Here is a 25,995-nt window from a genome sequence, read left to right as displayed (position 1 = left end):
TTCGACTATAATTTAACTACGACGACTTTAACTTAGATTGTTTCTTTCGCTGAGGATCTCCAAAACTTTTTTATACATCCAGAAGTATAAAAGTTACATAATACCCTCCATAACAACCCCACAAAGTCCAAATTTAAAGGAAAAACCTTACCTTACCCGAAATTGGCCAAAACTAGCCAAAATTGCGCCTCGGAAACCTCTTTAGCGTGCTGGAAGTTGCGTGGACTGTTTGCTATCCATTTTGGCTGCACCAAGCCATAATTTTATACTTATAATACCTCCATGTTATCATGGTATATGCTAGATAATAAATTATAGAACAAAATCGGGACTTATCAATTTTTTTCTCTAAGCCGTCCTCTTTTTCTCTCTAGATTTAGGGTTCTTTTTTTCTGGTTGCTGCTGAAGTTTTCTGGATAGAATTGACCTTAAGAGTCATAGAATATATATATACATTGGATTAGGAGCTGACACGTGGTGGCCCCTAGGGGTGAAATGTGGCAGTCTCTTAGGGTGCCACCTCATCCGAACTTCTAACCCAAAGCTGCCACGTAGAAGCGTGGGGTCCACCCCAAGTAGGTGAGTTACCTACTTGCTTCAAGTAGGTGCATCACCTACTTGCTTCAAGTAGGTGCGTCGTCTCCTTATTTCTCTTCCGTAGTTTCGTAATCTCGTCTCACTTTAAGAGACAATGTGTTCCTTTCTACTTAAGCTCGACGTTTACTCAAGTAGCTTAGTATGTAAAATGTCCCAAATAATAGATTTCACAAGTAAGTCGAGTCCTACGACTCACTACTTAACCTCTAACTTCTTTTGGATTCTTATAACCCTATTTCAATTCTTTTCTCTTATGGAGTATCCCTTTCTTCTTTCCTTAGGATTGTTTGATAGCGTTATAACCTATCTGACTCACATGATGACTTCTAAGAAACTTAAGAGACTTCCCAGAAACTTAAGAAACTTACAAAGTGTTCCAAGGTACCAAAGTACGGGGTGTAACATCCTTCCCCCCTTTAGAACATTTGTCCTCGAATGTAAACCAAAACCTTCCTCCGGACCTTATACCTATTATATGGAGAGGTCCTCTATCCCATTGCCACAACATATACTTCCATCAAGCAATTAATATCAGAGTTCCAAAGGTTAGGATTACCCATAGACGTAGGAAATAGGTATGGATACTTGTGTTTCATTTTCTCTTTCCCTAGTACTCTTGTCTTACCTATATTGTTACTTCTTTCAACTACAAGTCGTCATAGTTTATCCCTGTGTATCCATTTAGTCGGTGCCTTAATATCATTCTATTTAGATCTATCAGTCTTCTCTAAACCATCGTTTTTGGATTATAAGTCTTTTCCAACTTCGTTTTACCATACCAGTATCGACCTCCTAGTTTCTATTGCCATCAATTCAACAATTAACTCATTTCTTGAGGTCAGCCACACTCGTAGTTTAATCAAATCTCATCATTTTTGTGGGCACAACCTTTCAAGACATACTACAACCCTATATCTCATTCTCTTCTTATTTCTAGGAAAATTTGGGCAGAGTTTTCTTTGTATTTCTCCCTATCTCAACACCTGCACGCAGGAAATGCCAACAGTGCCTCACAGGGAACACATGTATATATTCAAATCATATCATATCACATCCACACAGGGCACCCAATATCAACAGTATGAAAATGGACTTACCTCATATGCCCACTCGAACTGCACCTGTTAATTTTCCTGGCTACTTTTCCTTTCAAATTCAACTTTACATTCCAATTGTACCTCAATACCTTACCCGACATATATATTTCATGCCTTTGCTTACCTGCGTGCTTTGTAACTTCCAATATCGCCAGTCACCTTCTTCTATCGATGTTGTCCTTCTGCTGAAATCACAAGTTAGTATGAGGAATTTCATTCCCTATGACTCGTCTCTATTGCACAATCTTAGATATGAAAGAAAGGTAAAATCCTAAATGTCCTGTAGCCTCTTGTTTATAGATGTGGTGCACAACACACCGATAAATAAGACTCTACTAGACACGGTCTATAGATACTCTAAGGACGAACTACTCTGATACACTTTCTATCATGACCCAACCCCGTGGGCCATGACTAGGGTCCGACCTGGACCCTCATATATGTATCTATCAGATATAAGAACCAAACACAAGAACCTAGTGGGTGATAAAATATTCATACACGTGTAGCCTCTTTCATTTGCATCATGTCATGATAGGGAAACCCAGCCGAAAAGATTGCCATAGCACAGTAATATTTACAACACATCGTATAACTATAATCGCATAAAACTCATACATTACCCATATACACATGTCTACAGACCTCTAATAATAGTAACGGTAACATATGGTGGGATAGGGCCCCCGCCGTACCCCTGAATAAACAAACATATATATATCAAATGACCAGTATCAAAGGTTAGGTTCCGAAATAGTAGAGCATCCAACATTGCTGAGTAGAAACCCTAAGCTGGCGGATCTCCAAAATGAACATCTGTACCTGCAGGCATAAAACGCGGACCCCCGAGGAAAAGGGGGTCAATACGATATATGTACTGAGTATATAAAGCATAAAACACCATAACTGAGATAACAATTGAAATAGGGGTGAAGGGGGAAAGTATAACATTTAGCCATCTACCGTACCTGCATTTTATAAAATAAAGGCATACATGCTATTATCGCGTACTGTATCTGGACCATTCGGGGACTTGTGTAATAACTACCTCATTTTGTCATCATAAGAACATATATACCATTAGCTCTGTGGAACGTATAGACTGATCCATGTATATAGAAAGTACACGCCAAGGAACGACGGCCCGATCCACATATCTTATAATAATAATGAGGAACAACGGCCCGATCTAGATATCACATAATAATGCCGAGGAATGACGGCCCAATCCATATATCTTGTAACAATGCCGAGGTACTATGGCCCGATCCATATATCATATAACATTCTGTGGAACGTACGGTCCGATCCTTACATAGCAAGATATTTCGAGGTACGTTCGGCCTGATCCATATATATCATAATGCATATACATTCATGTAAAACTCTGTAACGTATCAAACATCCCTTAGATATCACCATAGAGCATGTTGAAGAGCCCCTAGTTATAATAGCTTACACATCCCAACACTATTCAACATGTAAGAGGCTCAAGGGTCGTAGTTCAACTACTTCAAGGCCCTTATCATTCCAAAGTGAGTACAAATCCTGAGTTATACCCGAAACCTATAATGGAATCACCTCTATCTCATATCATTGCTCGCTTCACTTACCTTAACTATTTTAAGAGAAGGAAGGAATAGGCTTCACGTGTACTACTGTTAGTCATGTAGAAGACTTACAAATCCATAACTCAACTATCGCAGGAGTTCTAATATCGAGAAGTGAATAAGAGCCTTAACTCACACCTAGAGTTTTAAGAGTTGAATAACTTCAACTTCATATACGTAATACTTACATCTAAGTCATACCAAAAGAGAGGAAGAATAACTTTATAAACACTACTTTTCAGCATATAGAAGACTTGAAGAATGGGAGCTTAACTACTTTAAGAGTCTTTAACATTCAGAAGTGAACACGAATTATGCATCATGAATCATGTTTAGAGCTCATGAATAGAGTTACCCCAATCTTCATACCCATATCATTTGTCACTTAAATCTAAGATATGCCTAAAAGAAAGAAAAGATAGGTTTTACATACTTATGCCAAAACATGCCAAAAGAAGGAAACGTTAGCTTTACATACCTCTTACGGGTTACTCTTAACACGTTTGCTTCATCGTCTCTTGAACCTATTTAACATAAAATCAATCCGAGCATCAATAATCCTCGAATTTCCAGCATCTTAAGTTATATACGAGTATTCATAGAACTCATTTCCTCGCCCGTCTTCTCAACTAGTCCTTTAGCTAGTTAAGGCGTTAACAAAAATTGGGCAGCATCTCCCCTATAATGTGCCCTATCCAAATTTCCAATTATACTCCTAATAGATACATCCAACCAACAACAATAACCTTAAGCATATATATATATATATATATATATATATATATATATATATATATATATATATATATATATATATACAATTTACATCAATCTTATACTACATAAACTCCAAATGACTCGCTCGAAACCATGATACCAAAATAAGGTTTCTAGTTTCCATTTTGCAAAACCTTTAACCGTATGAAGTGGGGGTCGTGTGGATGCAACCAGAAGCTCCCCCACCTATTTTATAACACATTTAGTCCCTGAAACACACACCACACAACCATTAGCCACCTCCAAACACACAACGCCTTACTTCGACTACAATTTAACTACGACTACTTCAATTTAGATTGTTTCTTTCGCTGAGCATCTCCACGACTTTTTTATACTTACAGCAGTATAAAAGGTACATAATACCCTCCATAAAAACCCCACAAACTCCAAATTTAAAGGAGAAACCTTACCTTATCTGAAATTGGCCAAAACTAGCCAAAATTGTGCCTCGGAAACCTCTTTAGCCTGCTGGAAGTTGGGTGGACTGTTTGCTATCCATTTTGGCTGCACCAAGACATAATTTTATACTTATAATACCTCTATATCATTGTGTTATACTCTGGATAATTAATTTATGGAAAGAAATTGGGACTTACCTATTTGTTTCTCCAAGCCGTCCTCTTTTTCTCTCTAGACTTAGGTTTTTTTTTTCTGGTTGCTGCTGAAGTTTTCTGGATAGAAATGACCTTAAGATTCATGTAATATATATATATATATATATATATATATATATATATATATATATATATACATTAGCTTAGGAGCTGACATGTGGAAGCCCCCTAGGGGTGACACGTGACAGCCAGTTAGGGTGCCACCTTATTCGAACTTCCAACCTAAAGATGCCATGTGGCAGCGTGGGGGTCCACCCCAAGTAGGTGAGTCACCTACTTGCTTCAAGTAGGTGCATCACCTGCTTGCTTTAAGTAGGTGCATCGTCTCCTTATTTTTCTTCCGTAGTTTCGTAATCTTATCTCACTTTAAGAGCGTATGTGTTCCTTGCTACTTAAGCTTGATGTGTACTCAAGTAGCTTAGTATGTAAAATGTCCCAAATAATAGCTTTCAAAATTAAGTCGAGTCCTACGACTCACTACTTAACCTCCAACTTCTTTCGGATTCTTATAACTCTATTTCTAATCTTCTCTCTTATGGAGTATCCCCTTCTCCTTTCCTTAGGATTATTTGATAGCGTTATAGCCTATCCGACTCACATGATGACTTCTAAGAAACTTATGAGCCTTTACAGAAACTTAAGAAGCTTACGAAGCATTCCAAGGTACCAAAGTACGGGGTATAACATAAGACTTCCTATGGTTCCAAAGATTATGCTAAGTTATCTGTACGGGAGTTGGTAAGACTTCATGGTGTTCTCTTTTCCATCTTGTCGGATTGAGGTACACAATTTACCTCACACTTTTGGAAGTCATTTCAAAAGGGTCTCAGAATAAAGGTTAAGTTAAGTACCGCTTTCCATCCTTAAACCAATGGTCAAGCTGAAAGAATGATCCAAACTTTAAAGTATATGTTAAGGGCGTATGTTATTGATTTTAAAGGAAGTTGGAATGAACATTTTCCCTTGATCAAATTTTCCTATAATAATAGTTATCACTTTAGTATCCAAATGGCTCCATTCGAAGCATTGCATGGAAGAAGATGTAGATCCCCAGTGGGATGGTTTGAAATAGGTGAGATGAACTTGATTGACCTAGATTTGGTGATAGATTCTATGGAGAAGGTAAGACTTATAAGGGAGAGGTAAAAGACAACTCAAAGTTGTCAAAAGTCCTACTTAGATGTTAGGAAAAGAGAGCTTGAATTTGAAATATATGATTGGGTCTATTTGAAGGTTTCACCCATGAAGGGTGTAATGCATTTTGGAAAGAAAGGGAAATTGAGTCCTAGATATGTTTGACCTTATAAGATATTGAGACGTGTTGGCAAGGTGGCTTATGATTTAGATTTTCCACTTGAGTTAGGTATTGTTCACCCGGTGTTTCATGTGTCTATGTTAAGAAAGTTTGTGGGTGACCCAAACTCCATTGTGGCATTGAAGGATGTAAGTGTAGAGGAGAATTTGAATTATGAAGAGGTTCCGGTGGGAATCTTAGACTGGAAAGTTAAGAAATTAAGGAACAAAGAAGTTGTGTCTGTCAAAGTATTATGGAGGAATCAACAAGTACAAAGTGCTACTTGGGAGGCAGAGGCTGCTATGATGAAATGATATCCGTACCTCTTTCCCTCTACTCAAGCCTAAAGTAGTAAGTTGTTCTTATTCAATTTAATTGAACTCTTACATATTCAGTTCCTCCTATTTCACTCATATCCATGCATGTTCATGAAAAGGTTGATTTTAAAGTCATGATTTTATGTTAAGTTAAAGTTTTCATGTTCCATGCATTTTAAGATGTCATCTTTCTGCATCCTTCCTATGATATGTTCATCTTATTCGAGGATGAATATTTCCAAGGAGGAGATATTGTAAGACCCCGAAAGTTGGAAAGTTGAAAACAAGCAGGAAATTCTTAAAAAATCTTGAATTGACCCATATGAATGAGTCACTCTACAACTCATAGGGTTGAGTCGAAGAGTGACCCCTCGAGCAAAATGAGAAGTTTCCATCAGGAGAGGTTCTACGACTTGCCAGGATGAGTCATGGAAATTGTTATGGGTCGTAAGAATGAATCGTGACAAAAATTCAGAGACTCTCCAATTATAGGTTTTTGGGACCTGAGGGCGAGCCCAAAGAACGACCAGTAGGCATTTTGATGGGTTGTAAACATGACTTGTTTTCAAACTTCAGAGACTCGAATTTTCAAGCTTTTCCTCAGACTATAGGACGAGCCATTTAGACGACTCTCATTCCTTTGACGGCCCATAGAAGGTGATTAGTAGGGTCAAAGGGTGAAGTTTAACGAGGTGTAATTGTGTCTTTTCTGAAATTCGATTCAATGGACTTAGACACTTTTATGGCCAAGTTCAAAGTCTATAAATATTCAATTCTTCAAATTCTCCTCCTATTCAATTCACTCTTCCAAATTTCCCAAGGAAAGAACTCTCAAAGTCTCTCAAGGTTTCTCTCCAAATTCAAGCTAGGGTTTCAGATTTCTACCAATGTTTCTTCCCAATTGTTAGTGAGTTAAAGGAAGGTATGTGGGAATTGATTCATGGGCCCTTTCATCCATGAAGTCCCAAAGACTTCTTAAGTTTTCATTTAATTTTCAATTGCTTATGAACCCTAGTTTTGATGAATTGTATTGGGATGATTAAATTCTATTTTTAGATGTTATCAATGATCATTATATGCAAGTTCTCACATGAATTGCATGATTTTATTTTGAATTATGAATGTCCATGCAAAAATCTATTCTCAAGCTATGATTAAAAGGGCAGCCCGGTGCACTTAAGCTCCCGTTATGCGCAGGGTCCGGGGAAGGGCCCGACCACAAGGGTCTGTTGTACGCAGTCTTACCTTGCATTTCTGCCAGAGGCTGTTTCCAAGGCTTGAACCCGTGACCTCCTGGTCACATGGCAGCAACTTTACCAGTTACTCAAGCTATGATTATGAGTTAAATATAATTTTATGCATTGATCACGAGTTAAATGAATTTTAATTAAAGTTTTATGAGTTAAAGATGAGATTATGATGCTAAAAGATGAAGTTACTATGATTATCACAACCCAATCCCATAGGCCGTGACTAGTGCCTGAGTTGGGCATCCATACGTATTCTTAGCCTCACTTAGCATGTTGGTAGAAGAAACAAGTGTAGAAATCAAAAGAGGTCGCTAGGGAGCACATGAAAGTAGATGTAGCACACGAAGGCCGTTAAGGCCATCATGGAACATAAAAGTCCGGAACACATATACAGGACCCACAGAACATATATAGAACCCACAACACAAGTCTACAGACCTCTACAGAATGGTAGTCTACTCATATGACATGACAGGGCCCCGTCGTACCTCTGACCAATGTGTATAAATATGCAATAGAAAAGTTAGTACCAAAATAGGGCTCCGGATAAAGAAGCACCGTCAAACAAAAGAGTGGATGTTCTAAGTAAGTGGATTGGCAAATCGAGCGTCTGTACCTCTGGGCATGTAATGAATCCCCTCATAGAAAGGGGGTCAATAGGGAAAATGTACCGAGTATGTAAAGCATGGGCTATAATAAATAAAGTCATCACCAGAACAGAATGTGCAAAACAAATAAGCAAAATATCCAGAAGTATCAAAATGCTTATCACAACCCTAATAATTCATGTGGAAAAACATATGTCATTTCTGGCCCCATTACGGCACACGGTGAACAAAACGTGGTCGCCATCCTGTTACCGGCTCCACAGCATAGTATAACTCTAGAGTAGGAAATATTTCCTTAACAGATCATATCATATCATATGGCCATATCATATCATATCATATCATATCATCAGACATCAACATATGTGTACATGGCACAACATAACTCCACAAATGACCCATGTACAAGGCATACCTGCCCCTCATATTAGGGCAAGACGAAAAAGGTAGAGAAGTACGCATGATCATGTATATCTTGGCTCGGGCTCAGTGAAGGAAGCATTGAGGTATCCATGAGTGGAGTAGTGAGAAACTAAATGTAATTTAAATCATAGTTGAGACTCGATGGAATGATCAAAATGTGCTATCATTCAAAAATCAAGATAGGAGTCATATCAAGAACCTTTTGAATGTCATTATGGATTATATCAAAAATAGAACTTCTGAAATCATATACTCGTATCAAGGCATAATAAAATATCTTTTGGAAATTACGAAATTGGCCATCCAAGTGGCTTTGAGAATAGGAACTCCCTGGGAATCATATAAAAGTCATATATTTTCTTCTTAAAAGTCATGCCAATTATTGTAAAAGTTCCAAATTAAAGGGTAAATAAGAAACACTTACGACATGAATCACCATAGAGATTGTATCATATTTTACTTACATTTAGGACAAGCCAGAAGAAGAGAAAGGATAGGATTTACATACTTATGCCAAACATGCTAAGAGAAAGAAGGGGTAGCTTTACATACCTCTTATGGATTACTCTAAACCATGTTCGCCTCGTCGTCTTTTGAACCTATTTATCATAAGAGTAATACTAAGATTAATAAACTCTCACTTTCCTATTTCCAACTCTACAACCACGTATCCATAGGAATCATTTTCTTATCCATTTCCCTTGACTAGCTTATTACTAGCTCCGAAGTCACCGAAAATTGGGCAGCATCTCCCCTATAATTTCAACATAACCGAGATTTCAACTCGGCCAAAATATCAATAACCATACCAAAAAAAACAAACAGAAACACATTTACAAGTAAATTACTTCAACTTTACACAATACAAACTCCAAACAACTCGCTTAAAACTACGATACCAAAATAGAGTGTTTAATCTTTATTTCATAAAATCCTTAACAATATGAAATGGAGGGTAGTGTGTATGCAAACAGAAGAACCCACACCCTTTTCAAAACACCTTCCATCCCTACAACATGCAACCAAATAAGCTGCAACCACAGCACCACAATCGCAACACACTACTTGACTTCGATTTAACTATAACGAATTCAATTTAGCTTGTTTCTAATGTCAAGCATCCTTATGCAATTTTTCCACTTAAAAACTTATTTAAGACATGTAATATACCTCATAAAATCATCATAAACTCCAGTTTGAAAGGGAAAACCATACCTTACCCGAAACTTGTAAAAACTCACCTCAGAAGTTCTTTTAGCGCGACTAAAACTTTGTGGCTGCTTGTTGTGCTTTTGGTGCTGTCCCAAATCATAAATTTACATTAATAACACCTTTTTATCATCGTGGTATAATCTAGATAATTAATTCACGGAACAAAATTAGAAAACTTACCTCTTTTTCCTCTCTAAATCCGTAGCCTCTCTCTATAGCTTAGGGTTTCTCTTCTATTTTTTCTCTCTAGAGTTTTCTTTAACTTAGGAGATAAGAATGACTTTTCTTGAGAAGGATGATCATAAAACATATATATATATATAGGCCAACTTAGGAGGTTACACATGTCAACCTCTAAGTGGTGACATGTGTCAAGCCCTGATTGGGCCAACACACCACTTCCTTCAACCATGAGCTGCCACGTGGCCTGTAGGGAGGGGGTCCATCCCCTTGATCCATCTCCTTCCATGTGGCACTTCCAGCTTCTACCACATGTCACTCTCTCATGCTGCCACGTGTCACCTTCTTTTCCCCCTTATAGGTTCATAATCTCATCTTATTTTATGAACCTATGTAATCCTTGCTACGTAAGCTTGGTATGTACTCAAGTAGCTTAAGTATGTAATATTTGTAAGTTTGTAGCTTAAGTAAGTAAGTCAAGTCCTACGACTCATGACTTGGCTTCCAACTCCTTCCGGATTCTTATAACCGTTTTTCCAATCTTCCCTACTATGGGGTGTCATATTCTCCCTTCCTTAGAGTTGTTTGGTAGCTTTATAGATTATCCGGCTCACATGGTAACTTTTAATAAGCTTAAGAAGATTTAATAAGCTTTAAGAAAGTTTAAGAAGCTTTAAGAAACTTAAGAATCCTTCCAAAAACTTAAGAACCTTTCAAGAAACTTAAGAAGCTTAAGAGGCGTTTCAAGATACAAAAGTATGGGGTATAACATCCTTCCCCCCTTTAGGACATTCGTCCTCGAATGTGAACCAAAACCTTCCTCAAAATCTTACACAAACCATGTGGAGAGTTTGTCTATTCCATTACAATAACATATACTTTCATCGAGCGATCAATATTAGAGTCCCAAAGGTTGGGATTACCTGTAGACATAGGGAATAGGTACGGATACTTGTGTTTCATTTCCTCTTCAGCTTCCAGGTCATTTCTTCATGATTTTTATTTTGCCTCAACACCTTGACAAAAGCTACATCCTTAGCTCATAACTTCCTACTCCGCTGATAATGCATATGGAAAAATATATGTCATATTTGGCCCCATTATGGGAAATGGTGAATAAAATATGGTCGCCATCCCATTACCGATGCCACAGCACAGCATAACTCTAGAGTAGGAAATATCTCCATAAAAAATTATATCATATCAAATGGCCATATCATATCATCAAATATTATCATATGTGTACATGGCACAACATAACTCCACAAATGACCTATGTACATGGCGTACCTGCCCCCTCATGTTGGGGCACGGTGAACAAAGTAGAGAAGTATGCACGATCATATATATCCTGGCCTGAGCTCAGTGAAGGAAGCATTGAGGCATCCATGAGTGGAGTAGTAAGAAACTAAATACAATTTAAATCATATTTGAGACTCGATGGAATGATCAAAATGAGCTATCATTAAAAAATTAAGACAGGAGTCATATCAAGTACTCACTATAGATTATATCAAATTAGAACTTCTGAAATCATATACTCGTATCAAGGCATAATAAAATATCTTTTGGAAATGATGAAATTGGCCATCCAAGTGGCTTTGAGAATAGGAACTCTCTGGGAATCATATAAAAGTCATATATTTTCTTTATAAAAGTCATGCCAATTAGTGTAAGAGTTCCAACATTAAAGGGTAAATAAGAAACGCTTAGGACTAGAATCACCTTAGAGATTGTATCATATTTTACTTACATCTAGGAAAATCCAGAAGATGAGAAAGGATAGGCTTTACATACTTATGCCAAACATGCCAAGAGAAAGAAGGGGTAGCTTTACATACCTCTTATGGATTACTCTAAACCACGTTCGCCTCATCGTATTTTGAACCTATTTAACATGAGAGTAATACTAAGATTAATAACCTTTCACTTTCCTGTTTCCAACTCTATAACCACGTATCCATAGGAATTATTTCCTTATCCATTTTCCTTGACTAGCTTATTATTAGCTCTGAAGTTACCGAAAATCGAGCAGCATCTCTCCTATAATTTCAACATTTCCGAGATTTCAAATCATCCAAAATATCAACAACCATACCAAAAACAACAACCAGAAGTACATTTACAAGTAAATCACTTCAACTTTACACAATACAAACTCCAAACAACTCGCTTAAAACTATGATACAAAAATAGAGTTTTTAACCTTTATTTCGTAATATCCTTAAAAATATGAAATGGAGGGTAGTGTGTATGCAACCAGAAGCACCTAAAACCTTTTTAAAACACCTTCCATCCCTTCAACACGCAACCAAACAAATTGTAACCACAGCACCACAATTGCAACACACTACTCGACTTCGATTTAACTATAACGACTTCAATTTAGCTTATTTCTAATGTCAAGCATCCTTATGTAATTTTTCCACTTAAAACCTTATTTAAGACATTTTATATACCTCATAACATCATCATAAACTCCAGTTTAAAAGGGAAAACCATACCTTGCCTAAAACTTGCCAAACTCGCCAAAACTCGCCAAACTCGCCAAAACTCGCCTCGGAAGTTCCTTTAGCGCGACTAAAACTTTATGGCTGCTTGTTGTCCTTTTGGTGCTGCCCCAAATCATAAATTTACATTAATAACACATTCATATTATCATGGTATATCCTAGATAATTAATTCACTGAACGAAATTGAAAAACTTACCTCTTTTTCCTCTCCAAATCCGTAGCCTCTCTCTCTAGCTTAGGGTTTCTCTTCTATTTTTTTTCTCTAGAGTTTTCTTTAACTTAGGAGATAAGAATGAATTTTATTCATAAGGATGATCATAAAACATATATATATATATATAGGCCACCTTAGGAGGTGACACATGTCAAACTCTAAGTGGTGACATACGTCAAGCCCTTATTTGGCGAACACACCCTTGATCCATCTCCTTCCATGTGGCACTTCCAGCTTCTACCACATGACACTCTCTCATGCTGCCACGTGTCACCTTCTTTACTCCCTTGTGGGTTCGTAATCTCATCTTATTTTATGAACCTATGTAATCCTTGCTAGGTAAGCTTGGTATGTTCTCAAGTAGATTAAGTATGTAATATTTCTAAGTTTGTAGCTTACGTAAGTAAGTCGAGTCCTACGACTCATTACTTGGCCTCCAACTCCTTTCAGATTCTTATAACCGTATTTCTAATCTTCCCAACTATGGGGTGTCACATTCTCCCTTCCTTAGAGTTGTTTGGTAGCATTATAGATTATCCGGCTCATATGGTAACTTTTAAGAATCTTAAGAAGATTTAAGAAGCTTTAAGAAAGTTTAAGAAGCTTTAAGAAACTTTAAGAAACTTAAGAATCCTTCCAAAAACTTAAGAACCTTTCAAGAAACTTAAGAAGCTTAAGAGGCATTTCAAGATACAAAAGTATGGGGTATAAAAATGATGATCAAAGTTAAGTTCAAAGATATTATTAAAGACGGTGATAAGTACAATTCTTACTGAGTTTATAGATTCTTATGAATCACTAAGTTAATAAGATATTCCTATATGTTTTAAGAATGGATTGATAGGCAGTTACTATCTTTCCCTATTATGTTATGATCATATTTTTTTGAGTTTCCATTAGGATATTAACTAAGCATCGAGAGGAATTGTAGGTGGGGTTCAGTTTGGTAACATAGTTAGTTACCCAAGGGAATCCTAGAAGCAACCTAAAGTCCCAAACTACGTTTCCCATATAGGATTGCATTTATGGCCTCGCTAGTGGATCCACATATAACACAACTGAGTTGAGTTGAGATGTGTTACAAATGTATTATACCTTGGCAAGGTAGCCTCCCCTGTCTCAATGAAGGAGTCATCAGATTCCATGTAATAGCTCGGATGGTCTTAGAAGTTGGTTAAAGGTCTTATCCACCTCAATTTGAAGTTAAGTTATGAGTTTAAAGTTGAAGTTGTATGATATCCATTTACCATGAGTTTCATATGTTTACAAATACTTCTAAACTCTAATCATATTCATTATGATTAGACGTGCATATTATGGCATATTATTTATGTTCTTTTACATGTTCATGCATAAATCACATACTTAGTACATTAAAACATACTAATACATATTTTGCCTACCTTGTCTCATAATGTAGGGACAGACGACACTCACGACCATCCTATTCGTGTTTAGAGATTGCTCTAGATTTTCAAGGAGTTGGTGAGTTCTCATTCTATCATGGACATGACCTTTATTTATGTTGCTATTACTTTGAACTTTATTCTATTGTTAGGGTGAGCTAGGAGCTTGTCCTAAGTCCCCATCAAAGATTAGACTAGAGGCATGATTAGACAACTTATGATGTAGTTTGGTTTGGATGTCTATTGAGTTAATTTCCCTTAGTCCCATTCCTCACTTGATGATTACTTCCGCTTATTTTTTCGTGTTCTGTACCTTATGTATGTGGTGTATACTAAGATGGCTTATGTTTGGGGTCCCTTGCATCCCAATCGTTGTGTCGCGGCTTGGCCCTAGTTTGGGTCATGGCAGTATGCCAATGACTTTAATCGACCTCAGCTCTAGCGAGTGTCCAGCATATGAGGTTCTAGTGTGATCTATTCCTTCTACCTCATATTGGATTTTCTCGGTCATGGCATAATGCCCTTAGTTTTCGGACACAAACTATGCTATTTATTTATTCCAGTGTTTGATATTTTCTAACTTAGTAGTTTGGAATTAGATGTCCATTATGTGATAACTTTCAGATTTTAGGAAATAATATGCAATAGAATCTAGTGGATTTTTATTTGTTACTTTAATAAGATTTGAGCTTACATATTATTATCGCATTTCATAAGTTGAACAACTAATATAAGTTAGGGTTTGTATTATCGATTTTCCCACCTAGGAGGTTAAGTGTGGGTGCCACTCATGGTCGATTTGGTTCGTGAAAAGCTTGGTATCAGAGCCTTAGGTTTAATGATCTCATCACACAAGGATAGGTCTAGTAGAGTCTAGAAAAACTATATGAGGACACCTTAATTTTCTTTGAGAGGCTACAAGACCTAAGGAAAACTTCATTCCTTTCTTCTTTCGTGCTATTACTTGAATCCAATTTGTATCTAGGTGATACAAATTGGTATCTAACCTTTTTCACTCTATTTTTGCAGATGGTTAGAACTAGAGAAAAAGAACACCTAAGATAGCTATTGGGGCTATAACCAGATAGGGAGTAGCAATGAGAGGATGTGGTATATGTCATGGCAGAAATCCCACCAAGGGCATAGGATAGGCAGCTGGTCCAGCCATGAAAATAGCAGAAGCCCCTTCACCGACCGATGAGATAGCTAGAGAGGATGTTGAGGTGGAGGATGAGCAGGTTCATGAGAAAGAAGCACCACCCCAGCCTAATATAGAGATGATCCACTAGGTTCTATCCTATCTTAGTAGGTTATCCAATTAGGGACAAGCGCCTCCAGCACCTGATATTCTGGGAGTACAACATGCAACTATTATGGCTCCCTGTATGAATGCATCCTTGAGAACAAGCATGATTTCTCAATTGATTATAGGGACAGTAATGACTAGTGACCAACATGCTATCTTTGTTAAGTTCTTGAGGTTGAAACCCCTGGTCTTCAGGGGTACTGAATCTGAGGATGCCTATGATTTTCTTGTTGATTGATATGAATTGATTTATAAGAGGGATATAATAGATTGATTTGGTGTTAAGTTTGTAACATATCAGTTTCAGGGAGATGCCAAAATATGGTACTGGTCTTCCGTTAAGTGCCGAGTAGAAGAGGCACCACCTATGACTTAGGAAACTTTTTTTAACTTTTTCATAGAGAAGTACATTCCTTGGACGTTGAGAGATAGGAGAGAGATAAGTTCCTGAATATAGAGCAAGGGAGGATATCCGTTGTAGCCTATGAGGCCAAGTTTCATGCTTTAGATAGATATGCTACTCAATTTTACTTCAATCCAGGCAGATTCATCACTTTATGAAAGGATTGAGGTAAGATTTATAGATTCCAGCTTTCCAGGTAGCTGCTTCAGCAAAATCTTTTCAAAATGTGGTTAATTTTATGATATAGGTAGAGGGGGTGAAGCCAAATGACTTTTCTAAGGTGACCATACTCAAGACGTTTCATAAAGGAGTGACTTTAGTGGTTTTTACTCTAGAGGGAAGAGTTTTGAGGCTTGTTTTACCCATCCTATTCAATCTTCATTACAGGTTTTAGATGGAGGTCCATCAAAGACTAATCAAACCTTTTCGAATTTTAGGGGTTATCTTCAGTCCTTTGCATCTTCACAAAGACACACTCTTGTCCCTAAGACTTGTTAGTATGTGTTTATACTGGGCATACTAGAAAATATTGTCCAAGGAAGAATATGGATTAGTATGATAAGGGTTACAAAGCCCCAGCATCTAAAGATGGAGGTGGCTATAGTAGAGGCTGTTATTTTAGAGGATGTGTTGGCCAAGGTCGTGGTGGTCGCCAGTCCGAACAGGGTGGAAGGAAGGTTGGAACTATTGGAGTACATCTCAGTAGTGGTAATGGTCTGATGGGCGATAGAGCCTATTGTTATGCTTTCCCTGGGAGGTCTAAGGCCGATGCATCTGATGCTGTTATCATAGATACTCTTATGGTCTGCGATTATATAGATTTTGTATTATTTGATCCCAAGTCTAACTTTTCTTATGTATTTTCTGCATTTGCAGATGGAGTTGATTTACATTATGACTTACTTGACATGCCTATTTATATTTCTACTCTTGTTGGCGAGTTTGTGCTATTGAGAAAGTGTATATGTCTTGCCTTGCGACTTTAGGGTAGCAGAACTTATGTAGATTTGATTATTCTAGAGATAGTTGACTTTGATGTAATCCTGGGTATGACTTGGCTTTCTCCAAATTTTGCTATCTTAGATTGGAATGCTTAGACTGTGACCTTGGCCAAGCTTGGGATGGATCAGTTAGTGTGGGAGGGTGACTATGTTCCCACCCTAGTTTGGGTTATTTCTTTTCTTCTAGCTAAGAGGTTAGTGAGTAAGGGTTGTTTAGCCTTCCTAGCACATCTTAGTGATGATAGTTCTGAAGTGTCTTCGATTGAGTCTATTTCGATAGTGTGTGAGTTTATAAATGTTTTTCTTATAGACTTGTCTAGTATGCCACTGGATAAGGATGTTGATTTTTGTATCGACCTGGAGTCGGGGACTTGCCCCATTTCTATTCCACCTTATAGAATAGTACCAACTGAGTTGAAGAAGTTGAAGACCCAACTTCAAGAATGGTTGGGTAAAGGTTTTATTAGGCCGAGTGCCTTTCCTTGGGGTGCTCCAATTTAGTTTGTGAAGAAGAAAGATGGTAGTCTTCCTATGTGCATAGACTATATGCAGTTGAACAAGCTGACCATTCAAAATAGATATCCTAGTCCTTGCAAGGTGCTTGTATCTTCTCAAAAATTGATTTGAGGTCCAGTTACAACCAGTTGAAAATACGTGCAGTTGATGTGTCGAAGACTACTTTTTGAACCAGGTATGGGCACTATGAGTTCTTGATAATGTCTTTTGGGCTTACAAATGCCGCTACTACTTTCATGAGCCTGATGAACAAAATCTTTCAGCCATATCTAGATCTCTTTGTTATTGTATTTATTGATGATATATTGATCTACTTAAAGAGAATAAAAGAACATGAAGAGAATTTGAGAATTATTTTGGGAATATTAAAGGAGAAGAGGCTTTATGCCAAATTCTCTAAGTATAAGTTCTGGCTTGAAGCATTGAAGAGTTGGGAAAGACCCACTAATGTATCAAAGGTAAGGAGCTTTGTTAGTTTGGCTAGCTACTACCATCGGTTCATCAAGAGATTTTCTTCCATTGCTTCCTAGATGACCAATCTAACCAAGAAGAATGTTCCGTTTATGTGGTTGTATGAGTGTGAAGAGAGTTTTCTTAGACTTAAGAATCTGTTGACTACTGCACCGATTGTTTGTTTGCCAGTAGATGGTAAATATTTCATTGTTTATTATGATGCATATTATTCTTGTTTAGTTACAAAGCTAATTCAGGAGAGAAATGCAATTGCCTATGCTTCAAGACAATTAAAGGTGCATGAACATAACTATCCCACTCATGATTTGGAGTTGGCTGCAGTTGTATTTGCATTGAAGTAATAGAGGCATTACATATATGGAGTCAAGTGTGAAGTGTATATAGATCATCACAACTTACAACGTGTGTTCACTCAGAGAGGCTTGAATTTGAGGCATATTACTATTCTTTATCATCCGAGAAAAGCTAATTTGGTGGCTGATACCTTGAGCAACAAAGAAGGGAGAATGGGAAGTTTAACTCATTTGCAGTTTTCTAGACATCCATTGCCTAGAGAGGTTCAAACTATGGATAATGACTTTATAAGGCTGGAAGTAACTAAGAAAGGAGGATTCTTAGCCTGTATCAAGACAAGAATTTCTTTTTTTGACAAGATTAAAAGAAAGCAATTTGATGATAAGAAGCTAAGTTGGATTCGTGATATGGTCTTGCAAAGAGAGGACAAAGAGGCTGTGCTTGATGAGTATGGCGTCCTGAGGATTAAAGGGTGGGTATGTCTGCCCCGAGTTGATAACTTGATTCAAACTATTCTTGAGAAGGCTCACAACTCAAGGTACTCTATATATCCTAGTCCAACTAAGATGTATATCATGATCTGAGACAACATTATTGGTGGAGTAGGATGAAACGTGACATTGTTAATTTTGTTGTGTAGTGTTTGAATTGTCAACAGGTAAAATATGAGCACCAGAGGCCTAGAGAGACACTTCAGAGAATACCCATTCCTGAATGAAAGTGAGAAAGGATCGCAGTGGATTTTATGGTTGGTCTTCAAAAGACATTGGGTCGGTCTAATTCGATATGGGTTATTGTCAATAGGTTAACTTTATTCTGGTCAAGGTGACTTATAATGCAGATAAGTTAGCCAAATGCTATATCTAGGATATTGTTTGATTGCACGGTGTTCTGATTTCCATCATATCAGATAGATGTACGCAGTTTACTTCTAACTTTCCTCAAATGCTACTCATACTGCCTTTTACTCTCAGAGTAGACTATAATGTCATTAATAAACACAGTGACAAAGTCCAAGTAGGGTCTGAACACAGGGTTCATCAAGTCCATAAATGCTGCGGGGCATTGATCAATTCAAAAGACATGACTAAGATCTCATAGTGGCCGTATCGATTCCTAAAGGCAGTCTTAGGAATGTCTGCCTCTCTAATCCTCAACTGGTGATACCCTAACCGCAAGTCTATTTTAGAGAACACTGCTGCACCCTAGAGTTGGTCAAATAAGTCATCAATACGCAATATTGGGTACCTATTCTTTATGGTCACCTTATTTAGCTGCTTGTAATCAATACACATATGCAAGGTACCATCCTTTTTTTTCAAAAACAAAACAGGAGCACCGAGGAAGACACACTGGGCCTGATAAATACCTTACTCAAGAGATCCTAGAGCTGAACCTTAAGCTCCCTAAACTCAACTGGAGCCATATGGTATGGTGAAATAGTGATTGGCTGTGTACCCAGCTCAACATCAATGCCAAAATCAATATCACGCTCAAGGGGAAGACTAGGTAGATCGTTAGGAAAATGTCAGGGAACTCTTAGACCACCGGAATAGATTCAACAGAAGGAATGTAACCAATAGTGTCATCAACATAAGTAAGATAGGTCGGGCATCCCTTTTCTACTAACTAGTAAGTCCTGAGGAAGGAGATAACACCACATGACACATGACTAGTTGCACCTGCCCATATGATCGGAGGAATTCCAGGTATACAAAAGGTAATGGACTTGGAGAAGCAATCCAAAATTGCATGATGAGTAGAAAACCAATCCATGCCTAGAATCAAGTTGAAGTCTACCATATCTAGAACAATCAAGTCCTCTCTAGTATCATACCAATAGATAGTTACCATACAGGATCGATACACTCAATCCACTACTAAAGAATTACCTATGAGGGTAGCTACATGCATAGGCATCAGAAATGGGTCACATAGAATATCCCACCGAGTTGCATAACGAGCAGACACATGTGAGTAAGTAGAACCTGGATCAAATAAAGCATAAGCAGGCCAATGAGAGATGAAGATCATACCTGTAATATTATCTGCAAGAATAAATAGTCCGATGCAACCATCTAGTCTATAGACAACCTTAAAGGAATAGATAATCCTCTAACAAACCAGTGGACCCCTTCCTCCTCTATCGGCATAATCATGGTAGTGTGCCTAGAGAGCTTATGGAACCAATACTCATACTTTGTAACCTTCATCGATACCTTTAACAGAGCTGTAAACTCATCCCTCGGCCTCTTCTTCAAACTGTGGGGTACATACTTCTCTAAGAAGGCCTTAGAGAACAGAGTCCATGACATTAGCGCTGATCCTGTGGGTCTAAAGCTAAGATAATATCTCGACCACTGCTTTGTTGGTCTATCTAGGTGGAAAGTAGTGTAATCAATCCTATAGGACTCCTCCAACCTAAGGTTATGCAACCTCTCAAGGAAACTAACCAAAAACCCATGGGCATCCTCACCCGTGACACCTGAAAACCTAGGAGGGGTCAATTTGATAAACCTCCCTAATATCATCTGCTCCTCCGTGGTCATAACCGGCCTAACTTTTATGTTCTAAACATATGTAGAAATAGGTTGAGTCACTGGATGGGGAGCTATAGTAGTAAGTTGTAGGATTAGAGTCTGATCATTCTGTGCCCCTGCCTGTCTTGAAGTCTGAGCCTTCTCTTGGACCTGAGGTCCGGCTGAAGTTCTTAGCAGTGTCCCTGCTCAGGACATACCTTCCATGAAGTTGAGTATCTAAGCCAAAGTATACTGTAACACTAGTGTGTCCACGAATCAAGTGGGGGCTAGGCTGCGTCCTCTTCCGCCGGCTGATGCTCGAACTGCTCAACCTCTATATCTGGATCTGACACTAGTGTTGTGGTCTAAGCTCCACCCTGACCTCTTTGTTGACCTCAACCTCTACCTTGAGATGGGGCTCTATCTATAGGAGCGAGGGGTCCTAGTCTGCCTTGAGTAGATCTCGTCCTCGCTATCTGAGAAGAGTGAAAAAAATAGGATTTAGAGGTGTGTATCATCATTAGTGCATGATCAGAAAAAAGAATAGCGATTTAATTCCTAACAATGCCCTATAGCCTCCCGCAGATTGGATACGGACATCATCGTATCGATCTATGGGATTCTACTAGATAATTGCTTCTTTATTGGTGATATCGGTGAACCTAAGCTCTGATACCACTCTATTATGACCCAAATCTGAGCCATGATAGCACTTACTCCTCCATGTAGGAAAGTCAAACCCAATTCAAGCGGAAGTCAAATAGTAATTTAAATAAATAATTAATAACAAAAAGGTGGAACCAAGAATAATATAGCTAAAGAAACTAGACAAGGTATAGATATGTAAATACGATACAAAATATATAAAAAGGCCCAAAAGTGACCAAAAATGACGGACTGACACTAGACCAAACCTCGGACCTGGTGTCACCTATAGATGAGCTACTAGGTACAAAAGCTGAATATATATATATATATATATATATACAACAAAGAACTGACTATCCAAAATACAAAAAAAGGCCAATGCAAAAAAAGAAAGGTAGCAAGTGTCTGAATGCTAGGAGCTCACCAAACTTTGGATCTGGTATAGCTATAGATTATCAAGCACGCGTAGGGGTGGATCGAACTGGGAGATGCATCAAAAGATGTAGAAATGCAATATGAGTACCAAAATATGGGTACTCAGTAGGAATCATAGGCCGAACGAGCTCAGATAGAACAAATATATAATAAACAGTATGATGACACGATATTACTAATAATAACATAAGATTCAAAACTATATTTATGGGTGTATCGGGGTATGGGGAGAACAAGAAGGCCAAAAAATCCCAACTATAGAAAGTAACCACAACAATTTCCTCAACTTACAGGATACTGGAAGAACATACATATGTAACAAAGCAAATCTGTACAAATCCCAAAAGTATTATGGGGCGCCTGAAATAACCCTCGATCTAATTAATACAAAGTAATAACCCAGAATATGTATGAACAGACCACCTAAAATTCACACTCGAACTTATCAATGGTGAATATAATAGTGTATCCCAAAGTCAATAAAAGGGCTTCACGAAATCTTACCTTGAGCATATCAAATGATGAAATACGATAAGCAAGATATCACCGGTAGTTTCTTCAATTCCTTATACTTATGAATTAGTAAAAATCTTAGTCTTATCATTTACCCGTCCATTAACATGATTTTTAAACATCAGTGAAGGAATCATGATAAGTAACATGTCAAAATCATATACCTCTCAAAACCAGGAAAAATCCCATCAATGGCACCAAATCACTAACTTGAGACTCCGATGTACTTTAAGCATGACGTCGAGCCCAATATTTCAATATCATAAGCAAAAGGTCATAAGCATAAGCCAAAATCATGACAAAATGGACAATCAAAACCAAACAAGTCAAACAAGCGATATATTAAGTTCAAACCACCTAGAAGTAAATTTTAAGAATTCTAAGTGATGCAAAAAAGCCATGAAGGCACCTAAACTAAGGCTCCAACGACTAAAATCCAAACTAGCTTCTAACGATGGCCATCGACTCAAAATTTCTAAAAAAGCTATCAACACCTAAATCACCAACCTAATCACACATTACTACTTAAAATATACCAATTCTAACTGAGCCAAGTCTAACAAGAGAAAGCCATAACCTACATCAAGGCGGAAACCACACCCAAACTGCTAAATCGGAGATTTTCCTTTCTAAAACCACATTCGAACGATGCCACTCTATTAAATTATCAGAGAACACATTATAACAAAGAATAAATACCAATATTACTATAATTAAGAACAAAACCAAAATTGGGTGAAAATTCGACATTAGGAGCCGCACACAAAATTGAAAAGCCAACTTCGTCACAAGGTCCCAAATAGATCAAAGAACTTTTGCCCCAAAAATGGGCACATTGCGAGCACTGAAAGAGCTCAACGCCCCCCCCCCCACTAATTTCAATCCCTGGAAAAGCCAAAAATCAAAGGAAACAACAAATATATATGAGGCTTACAAGATTTTTAGGATGAGAAAGGGTCTCAAAACATCCCACAAGAATTTCAAATTCACCAGAATAAGAATGATAAAAAATGGTCAAGATTTTTTCTCCAAATCTCACTTTTTCTAAGTCCCAAAATAGGTCTTAGACTGATAAAAAGGGCATTTAATTCATTGAAGCCAGTGAATTTACCTATTGAGATCGCGTGGCCCAACCAAAATGCCCTTCGCAATTGCGGCAATCATCCCCGCAATCGTGATGTCTAATGAACCTGACATTCACAATTGCAGACCTTGGCTCGCGAAGGTGAAGAGAAGAATGGCGTGCACCAACAGTTCAGTTGGTGCTGAACTTTATGGAATTGAGTTTCCTCCGATAGGGGTCCAAAATTTATTGGAACCTGTGAATGCAAACGGACTATGCTAACCAACTATAAATTACATTCTATACTCAACAAAATCGATGAAATGACCGACGAAGGTCGTCTTGTCAAAATGTTGACCAAACTCAACACTTTTAAAAGAAAACACTTAAAGCGCGCAAATGACCAAAAGCTCACCCTGACCACCTTGGAAATTAAACCAAAGGTCGTTCTAGACCAAACCCAACATTACGGAGCTAACCATATTGATGGAATTTTCATCTAAGGGTGTTTACTCAAAATTTTGACAAAAGTCAAACTTGGCCAAAACTTAAAGTTAAAATGACAAAACCACACAAACTCAAAATGAAGACTCCAAAACCCAATTCAAGCTTTCTTCTAGAACTAAATGAACCTTTTGGAGCTGATGGTTTTGTCAAAATTTCCATATGACGACCGAATCTCTGGATGTTGACTAAATTCAACTTTTTTCACTTTAAACCTCCAAAAAGTGGAAAAATCACACTAAGCTCGTCTAACCACCTTGAAGAGTGTTTCACCCATCCCAACATCATATAAGAGCTATAGAGAAGCTATGGGAAGGGGTAAAATGGTAAAATATGCATAAGCACGGAAATGACCCTGGAGGTCATTACATAAGTTTTTAACACCCCAAGTCTACATCCTAGGCGTGGTGGGAACTTAAAAACACTATTGGTTCCCAAGCGACCCTTGACCTAGCAAACTACTTAGCGGAAGACTTAATTCAATCAAATAGTTTAAGACGGGCATGTAAATTTATATAAATGCCACTTCTCATAAATAAGTATCACGATACTCTAAATATATAAAAATTTTCAAATACATAAACTCTAAAAATAAAACTAAAGGAACTCTAAATTTTGTATGTGTCTATGAAGCCTTTAATGAATCTACAAAGGTAGTGCGAAAGGCTTAAAACTACCTCAAAAGACTTATAAGTAAGGACTGAATAAACTAAAGGGTACCTCTGAATACAAGGAGGTATCACCATAAGCTGAAAGGGCTGATCTTTAATGATGCGCCTATTAAGGATATCTAACACATGCATCTGTATCATAAAATGATGTAGTGTCAAAAGACGTCAGTATATGAAATGTATGGTATGTAAAATACCTGAAAGGAAACATACCCAAGGAATAATAAACTGAATAAATATTGAAGTAAATCAACTCAATAAAGCATGGAATATAAGAATAAGACATGCTTTACAAAATATAAATAAGTAAATGTAACTTGTCACAAAAATAATATGAGCATTGTGATGGTACAACGAACTGTTATCGTTGCCATATTCGTCCAATACCTTGCCAGGATTAGGGACACAAGCTCATCCTATAGATCTAATAAAAATCTATATTAGGGATTGACGTGTGGAATCGCCTGAACCAATGGTACTGTAACACCCCTAAAAATGTTATATATGATGTTCAAATTATCGATGAAAATGATACCAATTTTATATTTTGGGAATAACTTTTAATAGTATGGTCCAAATTAGATGATTTAAATTTCTAAATAACTCGAACATCATTACCTACAACTTTTGTGAGACCATACTTTATATTTCGGAGGTTAAGTAGGTCAAATAAATTAATTATTTCAAGTTATGGTGTTGTGATGGAATGAAGTATTTGTAGAAGAAAAATCATATCTCACTGTAGCTCCGAAAAAGGGTTTTTTGTTAAAAGAAAGTTCTTCTCACCAATCATGGAAAGATCTAGATCCATTTGACATCACCCATGCCATCAATAGTCCTCAATTTCTCATCACTCATGACATCACATTCTTTTATTAATTTTTTAGATTTTTCTTTATAATTATTTTAATTATTGTTAGGTCCCTCCTTCACACTTATAAATACACACCTTATTTCATCATTTTATTCATCAGAATTTCTCAAGCAACTCTTTTATCTATATACTCCTTTACGCATTCTCAAAATGTAGTTTTAGTTCTTAGTAGTGTAGAAATACTATTCCAATTATTCATATACTCCGACTAGTACACAAAATACTCCAGGAGGAAAAAATGCTAGGATTCAAGAGTGTTTATTCAGTCCTTCGATTCTGAGTGACGCTTTGGATTCTAGGTATGTAAGGCTTCAATGAGATTATTCCATTCACTCTCATGCCTAAAGTATTTTAATTATATGATAAATTATGTTTATTTTTTTTAAGTTTTACTCTAATTTATGTGGGTGTTTATCCATGGGTTCTTCCACCCGTGTAGTCTAATGTCACAACCTAACCCCGTAGGCCATGACTGGGGTTCGACCTGGACACCCGTATACATACCTATCCGCTGTAGTCAAATTGAGCTATGCACAAAGTAATACTACTTATAAAATCCTAATGAGTTAGAACTTTGTTTTTGTGTGAGTGTGGCCCCTTCCATTTAAACCATATCATGAAAGGGCACGCAAGCCGATAAGGATGCTGTAATATAAAAA

The sequence above is a fragment of the Solanum dulcamara genome, chromosome 10 (genome assembly GCF_947179165.1).
Source record: "Solanum dulcamara chromosome 10, daSolDulc1.2, whole genome shotgun sequence".
NCBI classification, from domain to species: domain Eukaryota; kingdom Viridiplantae; phylum Streptophyta; class Magnoliopsida; order Solanales; family Solanaceae; genus Solanum; species Solanum dulcamara.
The sequence above is the reverse complement of the archived record's forward strand: the minus strand, read 5'-3'. Positions refer to the sequence as shown.